Below are 26,773 nucleotides of genomic sequence, written 5' to 3' on the forward strand. Positions count from 1 at the left end.
CTGCCCACTGAATAATCAGTGCCACCTCCTTCATGGCTAAGGAATTTTGAGTTCCTCGCTGGTGGTTGATGTAAGTCACTGAGGTGATGTTGTCCGACCGGGCTAAAGACATTTGAGGCCAAGCCATCAGAGCATTGTAAATCGTTCTCAACTCCAAGATGTTTATTGGGAGAGCAGACTCCTCCCGAGTTCATAGTCCCTGCGCCTTTAACAAGTCCCAGACTGCTCCTCCGCCAGCAGTCTGGCGTCCGTGGTTACAATCACCCAGGAAGGTCTCTGGAAGCATATGCCCTGAGACAGATGCTCCTGAGCAAGCCACCACGAGAGTCTATTGTCGACTGGTCTAGATCTATCCTCTTAAGACAGAACTGAATGGTCTCCGTTCCATTGTCTGAGCATGCATAACCGCAGAGCTCTCAAATGGAATTGAACAAAGGAAATGATGTCCATAGACGCGACCATCAGACCAATTACCTCCATACAATGAGCTACTGACGGCCAAACAGTAGGCTGAAGAGAGAGGCAAGAGGAAAGAATCTTGGATTTTCTGACCTCTGTCACAATTGTTTTTATAGATAGGGAATCTATTATGGTTCCTAAGAAAACCACCCTTGTAGCTGGAACAATGGAACCCTTTTCCAGATTCACTTTCCATCCGTGGGAATGTAGAAAAGACAAGATCTCTGTATGAGAGTTTGCTTGTTGAAAAGATGGCGCCTGAACCAATATGTCGTTCAGGTAGGGCACCACTGTAATTCCCCGAGACCCGATCACTGCCAAGAGAGCCCCCACAACCTTTGAGAAAATTCTGGGAGCTGTGGCAAGACCAAACGTAAGAGCCACAAACTAAAAGGGTTTGTCTAGAAAGGCGAATCTCAGGAACTTGTGATGTTCCCTGTGGATGGGAACATGAAACATAGAATTTGACGGTAGATAAGAACAAAAGGCCCATCAAGATAACCCATATTACTTGTTACTTTTTTCTTAGGATAGCCTTATGCATGTCCCAGGCATTTTTTAAATCCTTTACAGTCTTTGTGTTTACCACCTCAAATGGAAGTTTATGCCACAAATCCACCATCCTTTCAGTAAAAAAAACATAATTTATGCTTACCTGATAAATTTATTTCTCTTGTAGTGTGTTCAGTCCACGGGTCATCCATTACTTATGGGATATATTCTCCTTCCCAACAGGAAGTTGCAAGAGGATCCTCCCCTCACAAGTTGCTATATAGCTCCTCCCCTCACATGTCATATCCAGTCATTCGACCGAAACAAGACGAGAAAGGAGAAACTATAAGGTGCAGTGGTGACTGGAGTTATAATTTTAAAATTTAGAACCTGCCTGAAAAAGACAGGGCGGGCCGTGGACTGAACACACTACAGGAGAAATAAATTTATCAGGTAAGTATAAATTATGTTTTCTCTTGTTAAGTGTGTTCAGTCCACGGGTCATCCATTACTTATGGGATACCAATACCAAAGCTAAGTACACGGATGATGGGAGGGACAAGGCAGGAACATTAAACAGAAGGAACCACTGCCTGTAGAACCTTTCTCCCAAAACCAGCCTCGAAGAAGCGAAAGTGTCAAATTTGTAAAATTTGGAAAAAGTATGCAGTGAAGACCAAGTTGCAGCCTTGCAAATCCGTTCAACAGAGGCCTCATTCTTAAAGGCCCAGGTGGAAGCCACAGCTCTAGTGGAATGAGCTGTAATTCTTTCAGGAGGCTGCTGTCCAGCAGTCTCATAGGCTAAACGTATTATGCTACGAAGCCAAAAAGAGAGAGAGGTAGCCAAAGCCTTTTGACCTCTCCTCTGTCCAGAGTAAACGACAAACAGAGAAGAAGTTTGTCTAAAATCTTTAGTTGCCTGTAAGTAGAACTTCAGAGCAAGGACCACGTCTAGATTATGCAAAAGACGTTCCTTCTTTGAAGAAGGATTAGGACATAAAGATGGAACAACAATCTCTTGATTGATATTCCTGTTAGAAACAACCTAAGGTAAAAACCCAGGTTTAGTACGCAGAACTACCTTGTCTGAATGAAAGATCAGATAAGGAGAATCACAATGTAAGGCAGATAACTCAGAGACTCTTCGAGCCGAGGAAATAGCCATCAAAAACAAAACTTTCCAAGATAACAGCTTAATATCAATGGAATGAAGGGGTTCAAACGGAACACCCTGAAGAACTGTAAGAACCAAGTTTAAGCTCCACGGAGGAGCAACAGCTTTAAACACAGGCTTAATTCTAGCCAAAACCTGACAAAAGGCCTGGACGTCTGGATGCTCTGCCAGACGTTTGTGTAAAAGAATAGACAGAGCTGAAATCTGTCCCTTTAGCGAACTAGCGGATAAACCCTTTTCTAAACCCTCTTGTAGAAAAGCTAATATCCTAGGAATCCTAACCTTACTCCATGAGTAACTCTTGGATTCGCACCAATATAAATATTTACGCCATATCTTATGGTAAATTTTTCTTGTCACAGGTTTCCCGAAAACCCACGCTTTGATAGAATCAAGCGTTCAATTTCCAGGCAGTCAGCCTCAGAGAAATTAGGTTTGGATGGTTGAAAGGACCCTGAATTAGAAGGTCCTGCCTCAGAGGAAGAGACCATGGTGGACAGGACGACATGTCCACTAGGTCTGCATACCAGGTCCTGCGTGGCCACGCAGGCGCTATCAGAAATACCGATGCCCTCTCCTGTTTGATCCTGGCAATCAGCCGAGGTAGCAACGGAAATGGTGGAAACATATAAGCTATGTTGAAAACCCAAGGGGCTGCTAATGCATCTACCAGCACCGCTCCCGGGTCCCTGGACCTGGATCCGTAACAAGGAAGCTTTGCGTTCTGGCGAGATGCCATGAGATCCAGATCCGGTTTGCCCCAACGACGAATCAGTTGAGCAAATACCTCCGGGTGAAGTTCCCACTCTCCCGGATGAAAAGTCTGGCGACTTAGGAAATCCGCCTCCCAGTTCTCTACGCCTGGGATGTGAATCGCTGACAGGTGGCAAGAGTGAGACTCTGCCCAGCGAATTATCTTCAACACTTCCAACATCGCTAGGGAACTCCTGGTTCCCCCTTGATGATTGATGTAAGCCACAGTCGTGATATTGTCTGACTGAAATCTGATTAACCTCAGCTTTGCTAACTGAGGCCAAGCTAGAAGAGCATTGAATATTGCTCTTAATTCTAGAATGTTTATTGGGAGGAGTTTCTCCTCCTGAGTCCACGATCCCTGAGCCTTCAGGGAATTCCAGACTGCTCCCCAGCCTAGAAGGCTGGCATCCGTTGTTACAATCGTCCAATCTGGCCTGCGAAAGGTCATTCCTTTGGACAGATGAACCGGTGACAACCACCAGAGAAGCGAATCTCTGGTCTCCTGGTCCAGATTTAGCAAAGGGGACAGATCTGAGTAATCCCCGTTCCATTGACTTAGCATGCATAGTTGCAGCGGTCTGAGATGCAGGCGCGCAAATGGCACTATGTCCATTGCCGCGACCATTAAGCCGATTACCTCCATCCACTGAGCTACTGATGGGCTTGGAACGGAATGAAGGACACGGCAAGCATTGAGAATCTTTGATAACCTGGACTCCGTCAGGTAAATCTTCATCTCTACAGAATCTATAAGAGTCCCTAGAAAAGGAACCCTTGTGAGTGGTAACAGAGAACTCTTTTCCACGTTCACTTTCCACCCATGCGACCTCAGAAATGCTAGAACTATCTCTGTATGAGACTTTGCATTCTGAAAACTTGACGCTTGTATCAGAATGTCGTCTAGGTACGGAGCCACCGCTATGCCTCGTGGTCTTAGTACCGCCAGAAGTGAGCCCAGAACCTTCGTAAAAATTCTCGGGGCCGTGGCTAACCCGAAGGGAAGAGCCACAAACTGGTAATGCCTGTCTAGAAAGGCAAACCTCAGGTACCGATAATGATCTTTGTGAATCGGTATATGAAGGTAAGCATCCCTTAGGAATTTGTTTAAGATCTTTAAGTCCAAGATTGGTCTGAAGGTTCCCTCTTTTTTGGGAACCACAAATAGATTTGAGTAAAATCCTTGTCCCTGTTCCGATCGCGGAACTGAGTGGATCACCCCCATGATTAAGAGGTCTTGTACACATTGTAGAAATGCCTCTCTCTTTACTAGGTTTGTCGATAACCTCGAAAGATGGAACCTCCCTTGTGGAGGAGAGGTTTTGAAATCCAGAAGGTATCCCTGAGATATAATCTTTAACGTCCAGGGATCCTGCACATCTCTTGCCCAAGCCTGGGCAAAGAGAGAAAGTCTGCCCCCCACTAAATCCGTCTCCGGATAGGGGGCCCTGACTTCATGCTGTCTTAGGGGCGGGAGTAGGCTTTCTGGCCTGCTTGCCCTTGTTCCATGACTGGTTGCCTTTCCAACCCTGTCTGTAACGAGCAGTAGTTCCTTCCTGTTTTGGAGCGGAGGAAGTCGATGCTGCTCCTGCCTTGAAGTTACGAAAGGCACGAAAATTAGACTGTTTGGCCTTTGGTTTGGCCCTGTCCTGAGGAAGGGCGTGGCCCTTACCTCCCGTAATGTCAGCAATAATTTCCTTCAAGCCGGGTCCGAATAAGGTCTGCCCTTTGAAAGGAATGTTAAGTAGTTTAGACTTGGAAGTTACATCGGCTGACCAGGATTTAAGCCAGAGTGCTCTGCGCGCCTGTATGGCGAATCCGGAATTTTTAGCCGTAAGTTTGGTTAGATGTACTACGGCATCTGAAACAAACGCATTAGCTTGCTTAAGGGTTCTAACTTTGCTCAAGGCCTCATCCAACGGCTCTGTGCGAATCGCCTCTTCCAGAGACTCAAACCAGAATGCCGCTGCAGCCGTGACAGGCGCAATGCATGCAAGAGGCTGCAATATAAAACCCTGTTGAACAAACATTTTCTTAAGATAACCCTCTAATTTTTTATCCATTGGATCTGAGAAAGCACAGCTATCCTCCACCGGGATAGTGGTACGCTTGGCTAACGTAGAAACTGCTCCCTCCACCTTAGGGACCGTCTGCCATAAGTCTCGTGTGGTGGCGTCTATAGGGAACATTTTTCTAAATATCGGGAGTGGGAAAAAGGCACACCGGGTCTATCCCACTCCTTACTTATAATTTCTGTAAGTCTTTTTGGTATAGGAAAAACGTCAGTACACACCGGTACCGCATAGTATCTATCCAACCTACACAATTTCTCTGGAATTGCCACCGTGTCGCAATCATTCAGAGCCGCTAATACCTCCCCTAGTAACACACGGAGGTTCTCAAGCTTAAATTTAAAATTTGAAATTTCTGAATCCGGTCTCCCCGGATCAGAACCGTCACCGACAGAATGAAGCTCACCGCCCTCATGTTCTGCAAATTGTGACGCAGTATCAGACATGGCTCTTGTGTCATCAGCGCGCTTTGTCCTTAACCCAGTTTGCCCCTTAATTCGGGCATATTATATAATACTTCTTTCATAACATTAGCCATATCATGTAAAGTGATTTGTAAGGGCCTAGATGTACTAGGTGTCTCAATCCTACGCATCTCCCGAGCGGGAGACGCAGGTACTGACACGTGAGGAGAGTTAGGCGGCATAACTTCCCCCTCGTTGTCTGGTGATAGCTTCTTTATCGGTACAGATTGACTTTTATTCAAAGCAATATCAATACAATTGGTACACATCGTTCTATTGGGCTCCACATTGGCTTTTGAACATGATGAACAAACAGTTTCCTCTGAATCAGACATGTTTAAAACAGACTTAGCAATGAAACTAACAGGCTTGGAAATCACTTTCAATAAGTTTACAAGCAATATAAAAAACGCTGCAGCGCTTCAAAAATACAGATATAATTAAACAATTCTTAACAAGAAGTGTATTATTAGCAGAGGATTGCACCCATTAGCAAAAGGATGATTAACCCCTCAATACCCAAAACGGATAAAACAGATATCAATTAAGATTTAACGCTTTTAATCACAGTCAGCACACTGTCACAGATCTGCTGTGATTGATTACCTCCCTCACAAATGAAATTTGCAGACCCCTGAGCTCTCTAGAGACGTCCTGGATCAAGGAGGAAGAAGCAGAAAGACTGTGCAATAATTTTAACTGCGCAACAAGGCGCTAAAACAAAGGCCCTCCCACTCCAATCACAACAGTGGGAGCCCTGATATAACGGTTTCCATGCAGAAAAATATGTTAGCCATGTGGAAAAAAATCATGCCCAAAGCGATTTATCACCAAAGTACCTCACAAAAACGAATAACATGCCAGTAAACGTTTTATTAAAAAACAACATTTTTCAATGTCATGCAAAGCTATCACTAAGCCTGCTACCAGTCGCTACCACTGCAGAGAAGGCTTAAGTATTATTTCAGTGTTAACAGTATTTTCTCAGTCAAATTCTAGTCCCTAGAATATAACTCGACTGCGCATACATTTATCAGCCTGATACCAGTTGCTACTACTGCATTTAAGGCTGTACTTACATCATACGGTAACAGCAGTATTTTCTTAGTCAATTCCATTCCCAGAAAATAAAGTACTGCACATACCTCATTTGCGGAGGACCCCGCATGCTATTCCCAGTTTCTGAAGTTACCCACTCCTCAGAATGTCAAGAACAGCCAGTGGATCTTAGTTACGCCTGCTAAGATCATAGATAAAAAACGCAGGCAGTTTCTTCTTCCAAATACTGCCTGAGATAGAAAAACAGCACACTCCGGTGCCATTTAAAATAACAAACTTTTGATTAAAGAATAGTTAAGTAAAAACTCCAGCTCCTCTTGCGACCTCCTTCTTTGTTGAGGGTTGCAAGAGAATGACTGGATATGACATGTGAGGGGAGGAGCTATATAGCAGCTCTGCTTGGGTGATCCTCTTGCATCTTCCTGTTGGGAAGGAGAATATATCCCATAAGTAATGGATGACCCGTGGACTGAACACACTTAACAAGAGAAATGCTTCCTCAAATTTCTCCTTAATCTGCTACCCTCTAACTTTAGATTGTGACCCCTTGCTTTGGCATTTATTTTTTTGGTGAAAATGCTTTCAGCTTCTATTTTATTAAGTCCCTTCATATATTTGAAGGTTTCTATCATGTCACCTCTTTCCCTTCTATCCTCTAAACTATACATATTTAGTTTTATATTTTAGACCACGTACCATTTTAGTAGCCCTCCTTTGGACAGCTTCTAGTTTATTTATATCTTTCTGGAGATATGGGCCTCTAGTTATCAAGAAACAGCAGTTATGAAGCAGCGGTCACAAAGACCGCTGCTCCATAACCTGTCCGCCTGCTCTGAGCAGGCGGACATACATCGCCGGAAATCAACCCGATCGTTGATGGACACCCCCCTGCTGGCGGCCTATTGGCCGCGAGTCTGCAGTGGGCGGCGTTGCACCAGCAGCTCTTATGAGCTGCTGGTGCAATGCTGAATACGGCGAGCATATTGCTCGCCGTATTCAGCGAGGTCTGGCGGACCTGATCCGCAGTGTTGGATCAGGTACGCCAGACCTTAATAACTAGAGGCCATGGTCTCCAAAACTGCACACAGTATTCCAGATTTGGTCTTACTAATGATCTGTAAAGTGGCATAAGAACCTTGCTATTTCTGCTACTAATACCTCTTCCAATGCAAGCAAGTATTCAACTGTCCTTACTGGCTGCACTGCTGCATTGTGTACCAAATTTTAAATCATGCGAAATAATAATTCCCAAGTCCCTTTCTTCTTTAGTTACAGTCAGTAATGTGCCATTGAGACTATAATTGGCCTTTGGGTTTTTTGATCTTATATGCATAATTTTGCTTTTGGTAATATTAAATTTTCAGATCCCATTTATTTGTCCAGTCAGTTGGGTTTTTTTTTAAAAATAATTTTTATTTAGTTATTTAGTTGAATGCTTGTGAATATTCTTCTCCCTAATGAAATAACGCTTGCATTTAATGCAATCCTTATTTAGATGAGATTTTTATTGTAGTGAGATCCACTGAGCTGAAGATACACATCCTTCAGGTCTATGGTCGTCATGAACTGACCCTCTTGGACCAAAGGAAGAATGGAACAAATGGTTTCCATTTTGAAGGACTGTACCCTGAGAAACTTGATGAGACAATTTAGGTCTAAAATGTGTTGAAAGGTTCCCTCTTTTTTGGGAACCACAAACAGATTTGAATAGAATCCTAGACCCTGTTCCCTTACTGGAATTGGAACAATCACTCCCTGGGAGGAAAAGTCCTGAACGCAGTTCAGGAATGCCTCTCTTTTTACCTGGTCTGCAGATAATCTTGAGGATTAATCTGCCTCTTTGAAGGAAAGTTTTGAATTCTATTTTGTAACCCTGAGATACTATGACCACAGCCCAAGGGTCTGGGACAGCTCGTATCCATGCTTGACAAAACTTGATCCAATCCCGGATCGGGGGACGACCCTACATGCTGACTTAGACTTAAATGAGGGTTTCTTTGATTGCTTCCCCTTATTCCAAGATTGATTGGGCTTCCAAGAAGACTTGGACTGTTCCTGCTTGGAAGAGGGAGAGGAAGACTTTTGACCTTTGAAGTTAACGAAAGGAACGAAAATTACTTTGACGTCATTTAAAGGGACAGTCTAGGCCAAAAAAAAAAACTTTCATGATTCAGATAGGGCATGTAATTTTAAACAATTTTCCAATTTACTTTTATCACCAATTTTGCTTTGTTCTCTTGGTATTCTTAGTTGAAAGCTTAACTTAGGATGTTCATATGCTAATTTCTTAGACCTTGAAGGCCACCTCTTTTCAGAATGCATTTTAACAGTTTTTCACCACTAGAGGGTGTTAGTTCATGTGTTTCATATAGATAACACTGTGCTCGTGCACGTGAAGTTGTCTATGAGCAGGCACTGATTGGCTAAACTGCAAGTCTGTCAAAAGAACTGAAATAAAGGGGCAGTTTGCAGAGGCTTAGATACAAGATAATCACAGAGGTTAAAAGTATATTAATATAACTGTGTTGGTTATGCAAAACTGGGGAATGGGTAATAAAGGGATTATCTATCTTTTAAAACAATAAAAATTCTGGTGTAGACTGTCCCTTTAAGTCTGTTCTTCTTGTCTTGTGGTAGAAAAGACCCTTTTCCACCCGTAATATCAGAAACGAGGTCTAACCCTTGTGAAGCGCCAGAAGCTTGGACTTAACAGGTAACATCAGCTGACCAAGATCTTAGCCACAAAGCCCTGTGGGCTAAGACAGTGAAGCCAGACATCTTGGCTCCCAGTCTAATAACTTGCATGTTAGCATCAGAAATAAAGGAATTGGCTAGTTTGAAAGCCTTAATCCTATCTTGGATCTCCTCCAACTGAGTCTCTACTAAAATTGATTCAGACAAGGCTTCGCACCAATAAGTTGCCGCACTTGCTACTCTGGCAATACAAACCTGCAGGTTGCCATTGAAGACTTTGATGAACATTCATCTTTTTCAAATAAGCCTCCAGCTTTTTGTCCATGGGATCCTTAAAGGAGCAGCTATCCTCTATAGGGATCGTAGTTCTCTTAGCCAGAGTAGAAATAGCCCTTTCTACTTTAGGCACCTGCGCCATGAATCTTTAATGAAGTCAGCAACAGGAAACATCTTTTTAAAGATGGGAAACAGGGGGAAAGGTATCCCTGGCTTCTCCCATTCCTGTGAAATAATCTCCATCACACGGTCTGGAACAGGAAACACTTCGACAGAGGAAGGAACATCATAGTATTTATTAAGTCTACAAGACTTGTTAGGGTTGACAACGACAGACGTATCGGAGTCGTCTAAAGTAGCCAGTACCTCCTTTAACAGTACACAAAGGTGTTCAAGCTTAAATCTGAAGTTTACTTCTTCAGCATCAGAATAACGAATAATACTGTCTGAATCTGAGATTTCACCCTCAGAGGCTACCAACGTATCCTCCTCATCTTATGAGGGAGGGCAACCTGCGTAGCAGTAGGTGGAACAGAAACCTTACTATCTGAATGTCTAATTTTCCTCTTACATTTTCCCAGCATAAGAAAAGCAGATAATGCTGCAGATACTGCAGAAGATACCTGTGCAGCAAAATCTGTAGGCAAATAAACTCCTCCAGGAGGCTGAGAGGAACTGCAGGGCACTGAACAGCATCACCCTGAGAGACATTGGGCTAAGAGGGCAACAATTTATCTTTAAATTGAAGTGTTTCTAACTAATAGCACAGAGTCTTGGTCCATGTCCATAATACTAAAATGAAAAATTCCCCAAATTGTAGATTTTTTTTTTTAAATACACTGTCACTTTTAAGATTTTTTTTTTGCTTTAATATTTTTTATTGAGGTTAAAATAGCAGGTTCACAACAGTCTCAACAAAAGGTAAAACTACATAAGATACATTCTACTGACATGACACTTAAACACCTAATTTTCTGAGACTAATAAATTCGCAAAGTCCTCAGATTAACAGGTCCAATCAAGGGACCAGAAATTAAACAAGCATTTGAGGACATGTTGACAGATAATAGTACAAATCACAGTTTCAGCATATATGGAGTGATACAAATTCTGGAATGAACATACAATATTCAAATTAAAACAGACTTTTTCTATTCTAAATCTAACATCTGTTAACACTGAACCTGTATTAAAACGTATGGATGATTAGGACTATTATCTTAAATAGACTACAGAGAAGCAGGAAATTATAACAAAGATGAATTACCCGTTTTGAAACCCCGAGAGTCATGGCTCTGCGAGTTGGACAGAGACTACCTAACTCTGTCAAAAGATATGCGGGGAAGAAAGAAATCATCCCTAACCGCACAGAGGGGGTGGGGGCGGAGGATAGGCCGCAAATAGTATACTGTTCTATTGTTATTGTACACATCTAACAACTTTAATATCCAGCCTAAGTGACTGCTTCAAACCTATGTGAAAGCTATGTTGTGTATAATGTGCTCAAACTACGTTGGAAAACATAGATAATTAATGAGGTAACTTAACAACAGTGAAAGCTGAGTATAGAGAAGTAGTTAACGGAGATTCACAGTTCCGAGAGGTGGGAGCTGAATGTATTATGTTTACGTGCTATTTACAACTATTGGTAAGAAATCCCAGTTAAGACTACTCACAGAGGAGAACAGGGCCCTGTGAGAAAGTACTGAGTCTAAATGGATGCTAGAAGAACTGGATACATAATACTAGAGTCCTCAATCATAAACAGAAAATCAACACAGTCAAAACAAAACTACCAAGCCTAAGAACCGTTGTTGTAAGAACTTCATTTATCCCGTACACAGAGGAGACATCAGGGGAGTTTTAGTCCTCATCTAACTGTCACTATGGTGCCACAACTTAAGAGAATTTAGGTGAAATCAGGCATATTTTGGTATATAACTGCATGCTAACAAATTAAACTGATTGTGTGCAGCAGTTATGGGTTAAAGGGCCCCCTCTACTCACTACATCACTACAGTATTAGTAGCTAGCACTGTATCTAGCTAAGAGAACCAAACAGACCCTATTATACTCGCTGGTATCTCATATCAGGTTCATGAGGTGTCATCTGACCCTTTCAGGTGAAGCAGCCCCTAAATTACAATACTGATAGCTTAAAAGTATATAAGCATTCAAAAGTTACTTGCGGAATATATAACCCACTGCTGAAGTTCCCAGGCAAACAGACTCTAGCATATATTGCCTGTTAATGAGACAGTACCCCAATAGATTTGTGTTAGTCTGGTCTCTGAGCAGTATACATAAAAAAACAGTAAGAAATATAATACAGTAGGAAATATAATACATATGGCAAAAGGTGGCTCTCCCTTGTGTTACCATAGGTTGTCAAGCAGGGGACATAACATAGAAAATAGGGAGTAGTTCTTTTACATGAGTCCATGAGTATTGTCACAGAAGCAACCCTAGTTGGGTTAGTAGGTATATACGTCAGAAAGGGTCAGGAAGCGAATATCTTGGGCCCCAGGATTAAGTCCTCAACCATTAAAACATATAGCTTGAGTCCGTGAAGGAGGCCAGAGAGCAGGATCGTATATCAGGCCCAGGGCCTTCATAGTGAGCCGCAGCAAGTGTTAATAAAAACAAAAGGTAATTCGGGAGAATAGCAGTATAAACCTAGAAGGGATATTGTGACCACAGCAATTCTCGTAGACACCAGCATATCCTCAAAGACACAGTCCCTCATTTAACCTATGCCAGTTCGAGGACCTCGGGAAACATGCCACCATAGCAATAGCCCAAACAACTGCACAGTAGAGTGGCAGCACTGTAGTTCTGGAGGATGGAGAGAAAGGGCCCACCAGCTACGATAGCTTGCTTCTGGGGCTGCCACCGCCCGCACGGGCTTAGCCACAGGTTCTTCTCCGGTCAATTCAGGGACCACAGCAGCGGCACCTCTCTGAACTGCTACCTCCTCCGACGAAAGATAGCAAGATGGAATCTCCTGGTTAACACCCACGTGTATGTCGGGTGCCACCACCGCAGGTTGGTAGGTCTCAGCGTTATCTTCCTCCACATCCCGGCGGGTAACGGCTAAAACAAGATAGTCCATCCTGCTCAGAAGTTTGTAATTGTATTGCTCAAACAGGGCTAGGATAGCTTTGCGGGCTTCCGCCATGATCCTTTCACTTCGCAGCTAGGCTGCAACAAACTTCTCTGGCCGCAGTCTGCTCTAGCGCTCCCGGGTCCTCCCCAAATCTCAGTAGCTTCTCCGGTTCTGATACAGGCCGCAGCCGCAGTCTTTCCTAAATAGGCTCTGGAAGTGCCTGCACCATATGTCTTCGGTTCGGCTCTGATGCATAGGACAGGCCAGATATCGATTAAGCCTGTGTCCTGCAGTGGTCAGCTAGTAAATGTTGTTGCTTGCTGGCGATAATATTAGGTTTAAAAGGGTTTTATTTGTTTTTTATGCAGGAGCTCTAACGAGGCACAGCTTCTCTCTATGACGGCTAGCTCCGCCCCCACTTTAAGATTTTTTATTACCACAGCCGCTTAACTTTATGCAAAAATTCTTTAAATAATAAACCAATCAGGCCCCCAACACCTCAGACAGGCTAATGTGCCTTACCGTGACACTGAAAAGACTGAAATTCAATGACGCCGCCCCGCGAATATCAGACAGCAGAGAGAAGTCACATAACCGGCAGAGAAAGGAAACTACGCACCAAGTAAAAGGCGTTTCCCTCTGCCTACAACACTGGAGCTTAATTTACACAAACGCTCAAGCAGTCTGTCAGTTAGCCTGTTCTAGCTAAGCAAGTAAAGAAAACCAACTGCCAAATTTTAAGTTTATACATAAATCCCTGTATAAAACTTAAGCCACACACATACTGATAAAAATATTTCAACAAAATTAGCCCAAAGAGGAAAAACATCCCAATAAAGGGAAGATTAACCCCTAGTCTCAACATACATAATGTGCCTGCCCACTGTCAAAGAAAATCCTGTATAAAGGATTTTAAAAATGTCCCCATCTACTGCATATGACATATTCTTCTGAAGTGCAAGTCACCAAGACCTAGAAGACAAAAGCACTTACCTGCAGTCTAGCTGTCCGGCAGGAAGACAGCTCACAAGGGATGAAAGGACACATACTCCTTACAGGGACCTGTAGAAAAAGAAAGAACAGAGTAACCAACTCTGGCTTTCTGTACCATGGGCAGCAATGTGTTAGGAAACAAAGCAAAGACTACCTCACAACTTCTACTTCTAAGAGATTGACGTGGACTCAGCTAAACCCAAATCCTTGCTTGCAGGGAAAAGTACCGAAAAAGGAATTAATTTCTTCAGGACACCAAACTTCACCTCCTCCATTGACAGAGGCAAAGAGAATGACTGGGGAGGATGCTGTGGTGCTCTTTGCCATTGCCTCCTCATGCTGGCCAGGAATGATATTCCCACTAGTAATGACGGAAAGAAAAAGTTGCACAATGACGTCATTGCGCATGATGTCACCACGAGGGGAGGAAAGCCCTGCCGATGACTGAGTATCCAGGCCAGATTGCTGGGGTAGGAGTGGATGGGGGTCTTCAGACCTCCATCAAGGTGTGGGAGTGCTAGTGACGGCTCAGAGCCGTCGTTGGCACCTGAGTATGAAAATTTGCAGTGGCTCAGAGCCGTTGTTAGCACTCAAAGGGTTAAACAACTTTCTAATGTACTTCTATTATTAATTTTAATTTGCTCTCTTGGCATCTTTTGTTGAAAAGCAGGGACGTATGCTTAGGAGCCGGCCCATTTCTGGAGCACTATAATGGCAGCAGTTTTGCAAGAATGTCATTCATTTGCAAGAGCAAAATGCCATGCCATTTCCTGCCATGTAGTGCTCCAGATGCCATGTAGTGCTCGTCAACACAGAATATCATGGGAATGAAGCAAATTTGATAATAGAAGCAAATTGGAAAAAAAAAATATTAAATTGTATGCTCTGTCTGTGGGTTTCATATCCCTTTAAGGGAACTGGCTGATAAAACCTTAGGATTAAGCTTTGCAACGTCTAATGATTTTAGTTTATTTCAGAAATGTATTGACATCAATAAATTGGTACAGAACATCACCCTTAGAAAGTTTTTTCGGACAGCCCCTCAGAAACTAGTGAATGCATGGACTCTGTTAACTCGACAGACTCAAGGAATTTTCAATATAATTGTGATATAACTGCACTTCAGCAGCTCCAATTGGAGGCTTGTATTGAGTCTGGAAAAGTCAACAAAAGTCCACAGTTTAAAAAGAAATCTTTTTATCCCATTCGAAACAGGGGTACTGTGATTGAAACCTTCTATAATAGAATTGAAAATAATCTAGTCAACTTGAAAGAAAGTAATTCTAAGATCAAATCCAACATTACAGGGTTGGAAAGAAAAGCTCTTTCTGCTCTTAAAGAGAATACCAATTTGGTAATTAGAAAAGCCGACAAGGGGGGTATAGTGATGGACCGTGCACAGTTCATAACTGAGGGTCTACGACAATTAGAGAAGACTATTTGGTGTTGAGAGGTGATGCTACTACTCTGTTTCAGGAGGCCTTAAGGCAGATTTTGGATGATGGTTTGGAACAAGGGAGTACTGATTCTGCGACAGCGGATTACCTTTTTGTGGAACATCCTAAAACTCCCCTGTTCCACCATCTACCAAAAGTGCATAAATCACTTGAGAATATACAGGGACGCCCTATTGTGAGTGAAGAAGATTCTCTATTGGGTAATTTATCTGAATGGTTAGATGCAGTCCTTCAACCCATTGTGACTTCTCTTCCTTCCTACCTCAGGGACACCAAGCATGTTCTAAATGTGGTGAGGTGGTTGGAAAATTCAAGTTGGCTTACTGTGGATGCAGTGTCCTTATATTCTAACATCCCACATATGAAAGGGATGGAGGCTATATGTTTTTTTCCTGGACCATTTCACTGACTATTAAGATGAATTCAAACTTTATGTCACCAGAGTTTTGGTTTTTTTTATTGACCCATACTTTTTTCAAATTTGAGGGGGTTTACTATCTCCAGAGATGTGGTACTGCCATGGGAGCTAAGTTTGCTCCTTCTTTTGCCAACTTGTTTCTTGGTTGGTGGGAGCTTTACCATATCTTTGGAGATAGTAACCCCTACAGGCATTTAATTTTCCTGTACAAAAAGATACATCGATGACTTGCTGTTTATCTGGATAGGTCCCCAAGATGGTGTGCAAGCTTTCATCGATTATTTTAATAACAATGAGATATGCTTGAGATTCACCTTTGAACACAATCCCAATAGGATCAATTATTTAGATGTTACTCTTGTGTGATTGGACAATGAGGCTATTGAGTCCACATTGTTTTACAAGCCTAATTCGTTATTATTGGGCACGAGCTGTCACCCCAAGCATGTGCCATATGCAATTGCTATGGGGGAGTTCACAAGACTCAAAAGGAACTGCTCTGATCCATTGGAGTTTTCAATTCAGTCTAAAGATTTAGATAAACGTTTATTGGCCAGAAAATACCCTATAAAAGCCATTAAAAAAGCAAAATGGGCGGTGAGTACTAGATCCCAAAAAGGCAATAAAGTAAATTCTGTAACCTGCAAATGCTGCAAATTAAATTGCTGGTTTAGGTAATTTGCAGCATTTTGAATACCTAGGTTACAGATTTTGCTTTTTGGCCTTTCAGAGATTGTGAGACAAAGCACAATTTGTTTTACACTACAATAAGATTTTTTTATGCCCCTTTAAAAAAGTAGTAACAAACTAGAGTTTGTCATTTTTTTGTGGTAGACTAGAAAGCCCCTAATGTTTAAAAACTTTAAAATGTGTTATTTTAAACTGTATTATAGAACATGTGAAAGTTTAAACTCTCTTTAACCTTTTATCTTTCCAGAAATTACCTACTGTAAACTATATATAAAAAGTCCAAAAAACAGAATTTATGCTTACCTGATAAATTACTTTCTCTTGTGGTGTATCCAGTCCATAGGTTCATCCTTTACTTGTGGGATATTCTCCTTCCTAACAGGAAGTGGCAAAGAGAGCACACAGCAGAGCTGTCCATATAGCTCCCCCTCTAGCTCCACCCCCCAGTCATTCGACCGAAGGTTAGGAAGAAAAAGGAGAAACCATAGGGTGCAGTGGTGACTGTAGTTTAAACTAAAAATCTACCTGACTAATAGCCAGGGCGGGCCGTGGACTGGATACACCACAAGAGAAAGTAATTTATCAGGTAAGCATAAATTCTGTTTTCTCTTGTAAGGTGTATCCAGTCCACGGGTTCATCTTTTACTTGTGGGATACCAATACCAAAGCTTTAGGACACGGATGAAGGGAGGGAACAAGACAGGTACCTTAAACGGAAGGCACCACTGCTTGTAAAACCTTTCTCCCAAAAATAGCCTCCGAAGAAGCAAAAGTATCGAATTTGTAAAATTTGGAAAAAGTATGCAGCGAAGACCAAGTCGCTGCCTTACAAATCTGTTCAACAGAAGCCTCATTTTTAAAAGCCCATGTGGAAGCCACTGCTCTGGTAGAATGAGCAGTAATGGTTTCAGGAGGCTGCTGGCCAGCAGTCTCTTAGGCCAGACGGATGATGCTTTTCAGCCAAAAGGAAAGAGAGGTAGCAGTCGCCTTCTGACCTCTCCTCTTACCAGAATAGATAACAAACAATGAAGTTTGTCTGAAATCCTTAGTTGCTAGTAAATAGAACTTTAAAGCACGAACCACATCAAGATTGTGTAACAGACGTTCCTTCTTCGAAGAAGGATTAGGACACAGAGAAGGAACAACAATTTCCTGGTTAATATTCTTATTAGACACAACCTTAGGAAGAAAACCGGGTTTGGTACGCAAAACTACCTTATCTGCATGGAACACCAAGTAAGGTGAGTCACACTGTAAAGCAGATAACTCTGAAACTCTTCGAGCAGAAGAGATAGCTACCAAAAACAAAACTTTCCAAGATAAAAGCTTAATATCTATGGAATGTAAAGGTTCAAACGGAACCCCTTGCAGAACTGAAAGAACTAAATTCAGACTCCATGGCAGAGCCACAGGGCTATAAACAGGCTTGATTCTGACTAAAGCCTGAGTAAACGCTTGAACGTCTGGTACCTCCGCCAGACGTTTGAGTAAAAGAATAGCCAAAGCAGATATCTGTCCTTTTAAGGAACTAGCTGACAATCCTTTCTCCAATCCATCTTGGAGAAAAGACAATATCCTGGGAATCCTAATCTTACTCCATGAGTAACCCTTGAATTCGCACCAACAAAGATATTTTCGCCAAATCTTATGGTAGATTTTCCTGGTGACAAGCTTTCTAGCCTCAATCAGGGTATCGATAACCGACTCAGAGAAACCACGCTTAGATAGAATTAGACGTTCAATCTCCAAGCAGTTAAACACAGAGAAATTAGATTTGGATGTTTGAAAGGACCTTGAAGTAGAAGGTCCTGCCTCATTGGCAGAGTCCATGGTGGAACGGATGACATGTCCACTAGGTCTGCATACCAGGTCCTGGGTGGCCACGCAGGCGCTATTAGAATCACTGATGCCCTCTCCTGCTTGATTCTGGCAACCAGACGAGGAAGGAGAGGAAACGGTGGAAACACATAGGCCATATTGAAGGACCAAGGCGCTGCTAGAGCATCTATCAACACCGCCTGGGGATCCCGGGACCTGGACCCATAAAGAGGAAGTTTGGCATTCTGACGGGACACCATCAGATCCAAATCTGGAGTGCCCCATAGATGAGTCAACTGAGCAAATACCTCCGGGTGGAGTTCCCACTCCCTCAGATGAAAAGTTTGACGACTTAGAAAATCTGCCTACTCCTGGGATGTGAATTGCTGAGAGGTGGCAAGAGTGATCCTCCGCCCACCTGATTATTTTGGTTACTTCCATCATTGCTAGGGGACTCCTTGTTCCCCCTTGATGGTTGATGTAAGCTACAGTCGGGATGTTGTCCGACTGAAATCTGATGAATTTGGCCGCAACTAGCTGAAGCCATGCCTGAAGAACGTTGAATATCGCCCTCAGTTCCAGAATGTTTATCGAGAGAAGAGCTTCTTCCCGAGACCATAAGCCCTGAGCTTTCAGGGAGTCCCAGACTGCACCCCAGCCCTACAGACTGGCGTCGGTCGTTACGATGATCCACTCTGGTCTGCGGAAACACATTCCCTGAGACAGGTGATCCTGAGACAACCACCAGAGAAGAGAATCTCTGGTACCCTGGTCCAACTGTATTTGAGGAGACAAATCTGCATAATCCCCATTCCACTGTTTGAGCATGCATAGTTGCAGTGGTCTGAGGTGTATCCGTGCAAAAGGGACTATGTCCATTGCCGCTACCATTAGTCCGATTGTCTCCATGCACTGAGCTACAGACGGCCGAGGAATGGAATGAAGAGCTCGGCAAGTAGTTAAGAGTTTTAACTTTCTGACCTCCGTCAGAAATATTTTAATTTCTACCGAGTCTATTAGGGTTCCTAGAAATGGAACTCTTGTGAGGGGGGAGAGAGAACTCTTTTTGATGTTCACCTTCCACCCGTGAGACCTCAGAAAGGCCAATACAATTTCCGTGTGAGACTTGGCTCTTTGGAAAGTCGACGCCTGAATTAAGATGTCGTCTAGGTAAGGCGCCACTGCTATGCCCCGCGGTCTTAGAACCGCCAGGAGGGACCCTAGCACCTTTGTGAAAATTCTGGGAGCAGTTGCCAACCCGAAAAGAAGAGCCACAAACTGATAATGCTTGTCCAGAAAGGCGAACCTGAGAAACTTGTGATGATCTTTGTGGATAGGAATGTGCAGATACGCATCCTTTAGATCCACGGTAGTCATATATTGACCCTCCTGGGTCATTGGTAAGATTGTCCGAATGGTCTCCATCTTGAATGATGGGACTCTGAGGAATTTGTTTAGAATTTTGACATCCAGGATAGGTCTGAAAGTTCCTTCTTTTTTGGGAACCACAAACAGGTTTGAGTAAAAACCCAGCCCTTGTTCCACAATTGGAACTGGGTGGATCACTCCCATTGTATGTAAGTCTTCTACACAGCGTAAGAACGCCTCTTTCTTTGTCTTGTCTGTAGACAGACGAGAAATGTGGAACCTTCCCCTTGGAGGGGAGTCCTTGAATTCTAGAAGATATCCCTGGGATACAATCTCTAAGGCCCAAGGATCGTGTACGTCTCTTGCCCAGGCCTGAGCGACGAGAGAGAGTCTGCCCCCCACTAGATCCGGTCCCGGATCGGGGGCTACCCCTTCATGCTGTCTTGGAGGCAGCTGCAGGCTTCTTGGCCTGTTTACCCTTGTTCCAGCCCTGGTAAGGTTTCCAGGCTGCCCTGAGTTGTGAAGTGTTACCCTCTTGCTTTGCAGCAGGGGAGGATGAAGCGAGACCGCTCCTGAAATTTCGAAAGGAACGTAAATTATTTTGTTTTTTCTTTGTCTTAAAGGACTTGTCCTGAGGGAGAGCATGGCCTTTTCCCCCAGTGATTTCTGAGATAATCTCTTTCAATTCAGGCCCGAAAAGGGTCTTTCCTTTGAAAGGGATGTTCAGTAGTTTGGATTTTGACGACACATCGGCCGACCAGGACTTTAGCCATAGCACCCTGCGCGCCAGAATGGCGAAACCTGAATTCTTTGCCGCTAACTTAGCTAGTTGGAAAGCAGCATCTGTGATAAAAGAATTAGCCAGCTTAAGAGCCTTAATTCTGTCCATAATATCCTCATATGAGGTCTCCGTCTGGAGCGCATCTTCCAGCACCTCGAACCAGAAAGCAGCTGCAGTAGTTACAGGAACAATGCACGCTATAGGTTGGAGAAGAAAACCTTGTTGAACAAAAATTTTCTTAAGTAAACCCTCTAATTTTTTATCCATAGGGTCTTTAAAAGCACAACTAACCTCAATTGATATGGTTGTGCGTTTAGCAAGTGAAGAAACAGCCCCCTCCACCTTAGGGGCCGTCTGCCACGAGTCCCGCGTGGTGTCAGATATGGGGAACATCTTCTTAAAAACAGGAGGGGGAACAAACGGAATACCTGGTCTATCCCACTCCCTAGTTACTATATCCGCAATCCTCTTAGGGACCGGGAACACATCAGTGTAAACTGGAACTTCTAGGTACTTGTCCATTTTACACAATTTCTCTGGAACCACCAAAGGGTCGCAGTCATCCAGAGTAACTAATACCTCCTTGAGCAATAAGCTGAGGTGTTCTAGTTTAAATTTAAAAGCCAACGTATCTGAGTCTGTCTGAGGAGCAACCTTTCCCGAATCGGAAATTTCTCCCTCAGACAGCACATCCCTCGCCCCCATTTCAGAGCGTTGTGAGTGTATATCGGATACGGCTACCAAAGCGTCAGAATGCTCAGAATCTGTTCTTAAAACAGAGCTATCACGCTTTGTAGGTAACACGGGCAGTTTCGATAAAAACACTGAGAGGGTATTATCCATAACTGCGGCCAAGTCTTGCAAAGTAAAAGAGTTAGACGCACTAGGGGTGCTAGGCGTCGCTTACAATGTTAAAATTGAACACGCCCTACAAAGTGAGTAACCTATCACCATATTCCATACCCTTACACGTAAATGGTTGTGACCCTTGGGGAGAGGTTAACGGGCTAACCTCATTACCTTCTGTCTGAGAATCATCTTGAGCCACATTTTTAAGTGCAACAGTATATTCTTTAAAGTGTATAGACATATCAGTACAAGTGGGACACATTCTGAGAGGGGGTTCCACCATGGCTTCTAAACACATTGAACAAGGATTTTCCTTAGTGTCAGACATGTTTAACAGACTAGTAGTAAGACAAACAGGCTTAGAAATTACTTTAGTCAAGTAAAAACACACTTTGCAAAAAAACGTTACTGTGCCTTTAAGAGATAAAAAGGGCACACAATTTTCCAAAACAGTGAAAAATGCAGCAAACTTTTCGAACTTTTCACAGTATGTACCTAAAGCATTGGTAAGATTGCACAACTAGCAAGAAAAACAATTAACCCCTTAATGCCCAAACCGGATAAATAGCAAGCTAACAACCGGTTAAAACGACTTCAGCACCTTGCCACAGCTCTGCTGTGGCCCTACCTGCCCCTAGGAACCAGATTTGTGGGGAAAAAGCTTCTTATAGGCCCTCAAACTGCAGCAGGACCCTCCATGTGAAACAGCCTGAAGATCTAGTCAATCTAACTGAGCATCTGAGGTGCGAAATTAGGCCCCTCCCACCTTACTCCGGTGCTGTGAGGCCTAAAGAAACACTCCTAAGTGTTATAATAATAGCCATGTCAGTAACAACCCCTGAAGGAAACCCAAAGGAACCTTCAAAGTGTCTCAAAAAACGATATTTATTAGTAAAAACCGTTTGCCATAAAATAGTGTCAACCAGCATAAATTAGCCCTGTTATGTAAGCTTGTAATTCCATACTTAGTCTCTGAATAAAGCTTACCCTTCCCTCATGGGGATCTTATCAGTCCTTTTCTAGCATTATCACAGTCTTGTCTAGAAATAAATGACTGAACATACCTTATTGCAGCCTAACCTGCAAACCGTTCCCCCCAACTGAAGTTTTCTTGTACTCCTCAGTCCTTTGTGGCAACAGCAGTGGATTTTAGTTACAACATGCTAAAATCATCTTCCTCCCTGCAGAAATCTTCATCTCTTTTCTGCTAGAGAGTAAATAGTACACACCGATACCATTTAAAATAACAAACTTTTGCTTGTAGAACAAAAACTACAAATCTAACACGCCGACCCAGAATGTTCATACTCTGAAGTCTCATAAAGAACTTCATCCTCGGATAACCCTCAGTTAAATCCAATAAATTATCTGATGTGCTCTGGGATATCATATGTATTAGCTCTATACAATCATTCCTGTGCAAATTATTCCCATGCTGACCTGATAAAAAAACAAAAATACAGTGTTTTTCAGGGTGAACGTATACATTAGCATATAGGGATTAAAGGGACACTGTAACCAAAATTTTTCTTTCGTGATTCAGATTGAGCATGAAATTTTAAGCAACTTTCTAATTTACTCCTATTATCAAATTTTCTTCATTCTCTTGGTATCTTTATTTGAAATGCAAGAATGTAAGTTTAGATGCCGGCCCATTTTTGGTGAACAACCTGGGTTGTCCTTGCTGATTGGTGGATAAATTCATCCACCAATAAAAAAGTGCTGTCCAGAGTACTGAAACCAAAAAAAAGCTTAGATGCCTTCTTTTTCAAATAATGATAGCAAGAGAACGAAGAAAAATTGAAAATAGGTGTAAATTAGAAAGTTGCTTAAAATTTCATGCTCAATCTGAATCACGAAAGAAAATTTTTGGTTACAGTGTCCCTTTAATAGTTGCTCATTTTGATGGTTGTTACATACTATACATATCCCCTTGACAATGGCTGCAGATTTCACTTTGTATTACATATGTATTAGCTCTGTTCAGTCAAACATAATCAATTTTACTTTTTGAATGTGTAATTTTTTACTATTGCTTAGTTTTGTATACAAATGTTCATTTTTGGGTTGTTAGGGGAGGCACTGATGTCCCTGACGTGTAAGGGTATGGAATATGGTGATAGGTTACTCACTTTGTAGGGCGTATTCAATTTTAACATTGTATGTTTTTTTTTTTTAAATGGTTGTGGAAATGTATTCTATAGGCTATGGCTACGGATTTGTATCTGAAATGCGTAAGCCCGATAGTGCTACACTCTAGAATGAATGTGTGACCGAGGGTTGCTGTACCTCATTTTTACTCGGTGATATGAAATAAAGCATTGAAGTTTTATCTACGCATCGGACGCAAACCTTTTTCTTCTACTTTTGTTATATACCAGCCGTGTTCGGATGCGCAGCTGTTTTCCATAGGTAGGAGCAGGTGGGCTGTTATTGTATTGGCTAGAGGGCAGGTCACGTGAGAGTGACGTAGAGGATGATTGAAGAACGCCGACAAGCCAGAGTGTGATACACTGGAGACCGTGACTTTGGAAGTAAGAGGCATGGTCCTAACTTCATGCTCAGAGGCAAAAGGTACAGGGCGATACAGCGCTTCAGAAACAGATTGTAAGTTTGGCAAAAGTCGACTGACGTATTTTCTATCGGTCTCCTTATTTCCTTCAGCATATCAAGCCATCATACAGACACCTTACAGAGACATTGATTACTAGCAGCACAGCAGTGTCTAGTACATTTTGGGATTACTAGGTACTCCTTTGTTTTGATAGTTTGATAAAGCCTTATCCAGACCATCCTGCAAATATTTAAGAATTTCTGAAAGAATCCTAATGGTAATTCTTAGAATAACACCAGGAAACAAAAACGCTCCAGACTTTGTAAGAAGTGTCTTGTAGCTATGACTATCACATGATCTAAAAAAACTCTCAGACAAAATAAGGCATTCAATTGCCATGCCTTCAAATTGGGAGATTTGAAATCTTGATGAAAGAAGGGACCTTGAGAGAGAAGGTCCTTCCTGAAAGGAAGACCCTAGGCTGGCTGGAGGTTATTTGTATCAAGTCCTCCAAGGCCATATTCTGGATACTACAACAAAAAAGAAAAGATGCAAATCAGATTGATTGACTAGGGGAATCACTAGCCCATCTATTAGAGCCACTTGTGGATATCAAGATCTCACACAATACTGGGTTTGCTTTTAATTCAAGCAAAAAGGCCATGAGTTTTATGTCTAACCTTTCACAAAAATTAAATATCTGGTCGAATACCTCCTGAGTCAGGGACCATCCACCGGGTTGAAGGTATTGAAGACTGAGGAAGTCCACTTCCCAATTGTCCACACCCAGAAAATAAATTGCTGTAATCATGCAATGATGGTGTTCTGCCCAAGTCAGAATGTGGACTACATTTTTCTTTGTTAAGGTTCTTGAGCATTGCACTGGTTGACTCTGTGACAGTGTAACTGAAACCTCAGAAAATACTCCAGTATTAACAGGGGTCAACTCTGGAGAGCCTTGAAGATTGCACAGAGTTCCAAAAGTTTGGTAACCTTGCCTCCTGAGAAGACCAAACTCATTGCTCTTTCTCTAAACCTCAGACTGCGTCCCAACCCAGAAGTCTGGCATCCGTAGTACTACCTAATTTGGACGGAGAAAAGGAGGCTCCATGAATCAATGATTGGGGAGTCTGCCAAAAAATTAGAGAACTGTCTTTAAGTCTAAAGAGATCTACTGAGACGAGTTGTTTTAATTTCACTTTCATAATTGTAACATTTGAAGCTATAAAAATGTAAGTGGAATCTGGCTAAGAGTACAGCATCTGAAGCAGCTTACATAAGACCGACTACTTCTATGCTTTGAAGCAGTGTAGGAAGAAGCGTCTGTTGGACCATAGGACTTCTGCTATTTGAGTTTGCAAGCATCTATGAGAGAGTCTTTTATGAATTCCAGAAAGTCAACTCTGGTTTGTTGTAGTAGTGAGCTGTTCGGAATGTTGATTTTCTAACCATGGGAACGAAGGAACCGAAGAACTTAGTTTGTAGGTTTCAGAGCCATCTAAAAAGACTACCATAATGTTGCTGATGTAAGGAGCTACTGCCATGCCCCAATATCTCACTATGGGCAAAAAAGCTCTGAGAACCTTTGATAAAATTCTTGGTGCCGTTTCCAGACCATGGGAGCAGCACACATTGGTTTTGCCTGTTTAGAAAGGTAAATCTGAGTACATTTGTATGATCCCTGTGAATAGGGCTATGAAAATAGGCACCTTTCATGTATGGTCGACATAAATTGACCCTCCTGCACCAAAGGGAATATAGTGTGAAAAGTCTGTATTTTGAAAGCTGTGGCTTTCAGGAAATTTTTTTAAGAGTTTTGAGATCAAAGATTGGCCTGTAAGTCCTGTCATTCTTTGGAACAATTAAAAAGTTTGAATAGAACCCCTGATCCAAGGGGACCAGAGTAATCACTCCCATAGTTTCTAGTTCCGTTAAACATACTGTTTCATACTACATGCTGATTTGGCGGCAGGGAAAGGCTTTTTTGGGTCTTTTTGTACTGAGACCAAGCGGAACCAGACTTCCATATAGACTTGGAAGTGTCTGACTTTTGAGACACTGAAAAAGAGGATAATTGCATCTTGGAATGACCAAATGTCTTTCCCTGAAATGGGGGGGAGAGAAGTCGTCTGCTTTTAGATACTATATCAGCAGAACATGACGAGCCATACGGCTCTTCTAGCCAGCATGACAAATGAAACTGTTTGCATTGTTGACTAACCTCAAAGAATCTTGAATTTCATCAAGGGAAGCTTCTTGGGAAGTCAGATGTCACACCATACTGCAGTAGATGCAGATATACAGGCTACACTAACAACTGGACAAAACATTTAGCCTGCCAGGTGAAATGATTTCCTGAGGAAACAAAGTTTTCTGTCCATCAGATCCTTAAAAGAGGTACCGTCTAACTGACCTTTTCCACTGAGAGCTCCTTTCCTGCTTGAGAAGATGGCTACCGCACAGCAAAATTTTAATTTATACCAGTAAATATAAAACAACAGTAACCCATTTTTAGGTTTAGGTAAAAATTGCCAAGTGTTTAAAGTAAATGTAAATTTGAACGAATAAGTCCCCGGTTTTTAAAAATACTATTAAAAACAGGGGCACTTTCATTCATTTAAATTTACATTTAATTTAAAAAAAAAATACTTTCCTTTGTCTTTAGGAAAACCAGACCGGCGATCCTCTGCATGCTTCTCCTGCTGTACTTAGCATATTGATGATAAAACCGGCTTCCTCCAAACGATGCATGGCCTCACGAGCTGGACGCCTTTGGGTGCTCGCAACGATTGGAGGAAGCCGGTTTCATAATTATGGTGCTAAGCACAGAGGAGCTGTGGGCGGATAGTTTTGACTCCCAACTGTTGAACTGATAAATTTATAGATATTGTTTATTCATTCACTAGTTGTTTTAACTTCAATCTGTTAATTATTTATTTTCAATGCAAATGTATCAAGGGCTTAATTTCTGGTCCTGCTTAATCCTGCATTACCATTCATTTTTGTGGAACCAGCATCTTTGTAAATACTGAAAGATGTTAATATCCCAGAGCAAAATGGCAACTGTATAGACTACCATCAACATATTAAACATGAGAAACTTTAAATGTGAAAAGAGGTCATATTTATGAATGTCAAATCAACGGTTTCTGAGTAATAACTGTGACAAATGAGAGTAGAGATCTAATTTAGAATTTTGTCCTTGATGAAAAAAAAGGAACATATGGCTTAAAATTAAAGGATGAAAAGGGACACCAAAACTTTAAAATGATAAATAATGCATGTAAAATTAGAAT

At 42.2% G+C, this 26,773-nt stretch overlaps 1 protein-coding gene across 1 annotated transcript in view; it reads right to left on the bottom strand.

Annotated features, from left to right (window-relative positions):
* LOC128638699 (carnitine O-palmitoyltransferase 1, liver isoform) overlaps nucleotides 1–26,773 on the bottom strand; it is a 525,225-nt gene that overhangs the window by 248,991 nt on the left and 249,461 nt on the right. The window lies entirely within an intron of this gene.

The sequence above is a fragment of the Bombina bombina genome, chromosome 8 (assembly GCF_027579735.1).
Source record: "Bombina bombina isolate aBomBom1 chromosome 8, aBomBom1.pri, whole genome shotgun sequence".
Classification (NCBI taxonomy): Eukaryota; Metazoa; Chordata; class Amphibia; order Anura; family Bombinatoridae; genus Bombina; species Bombina bombina.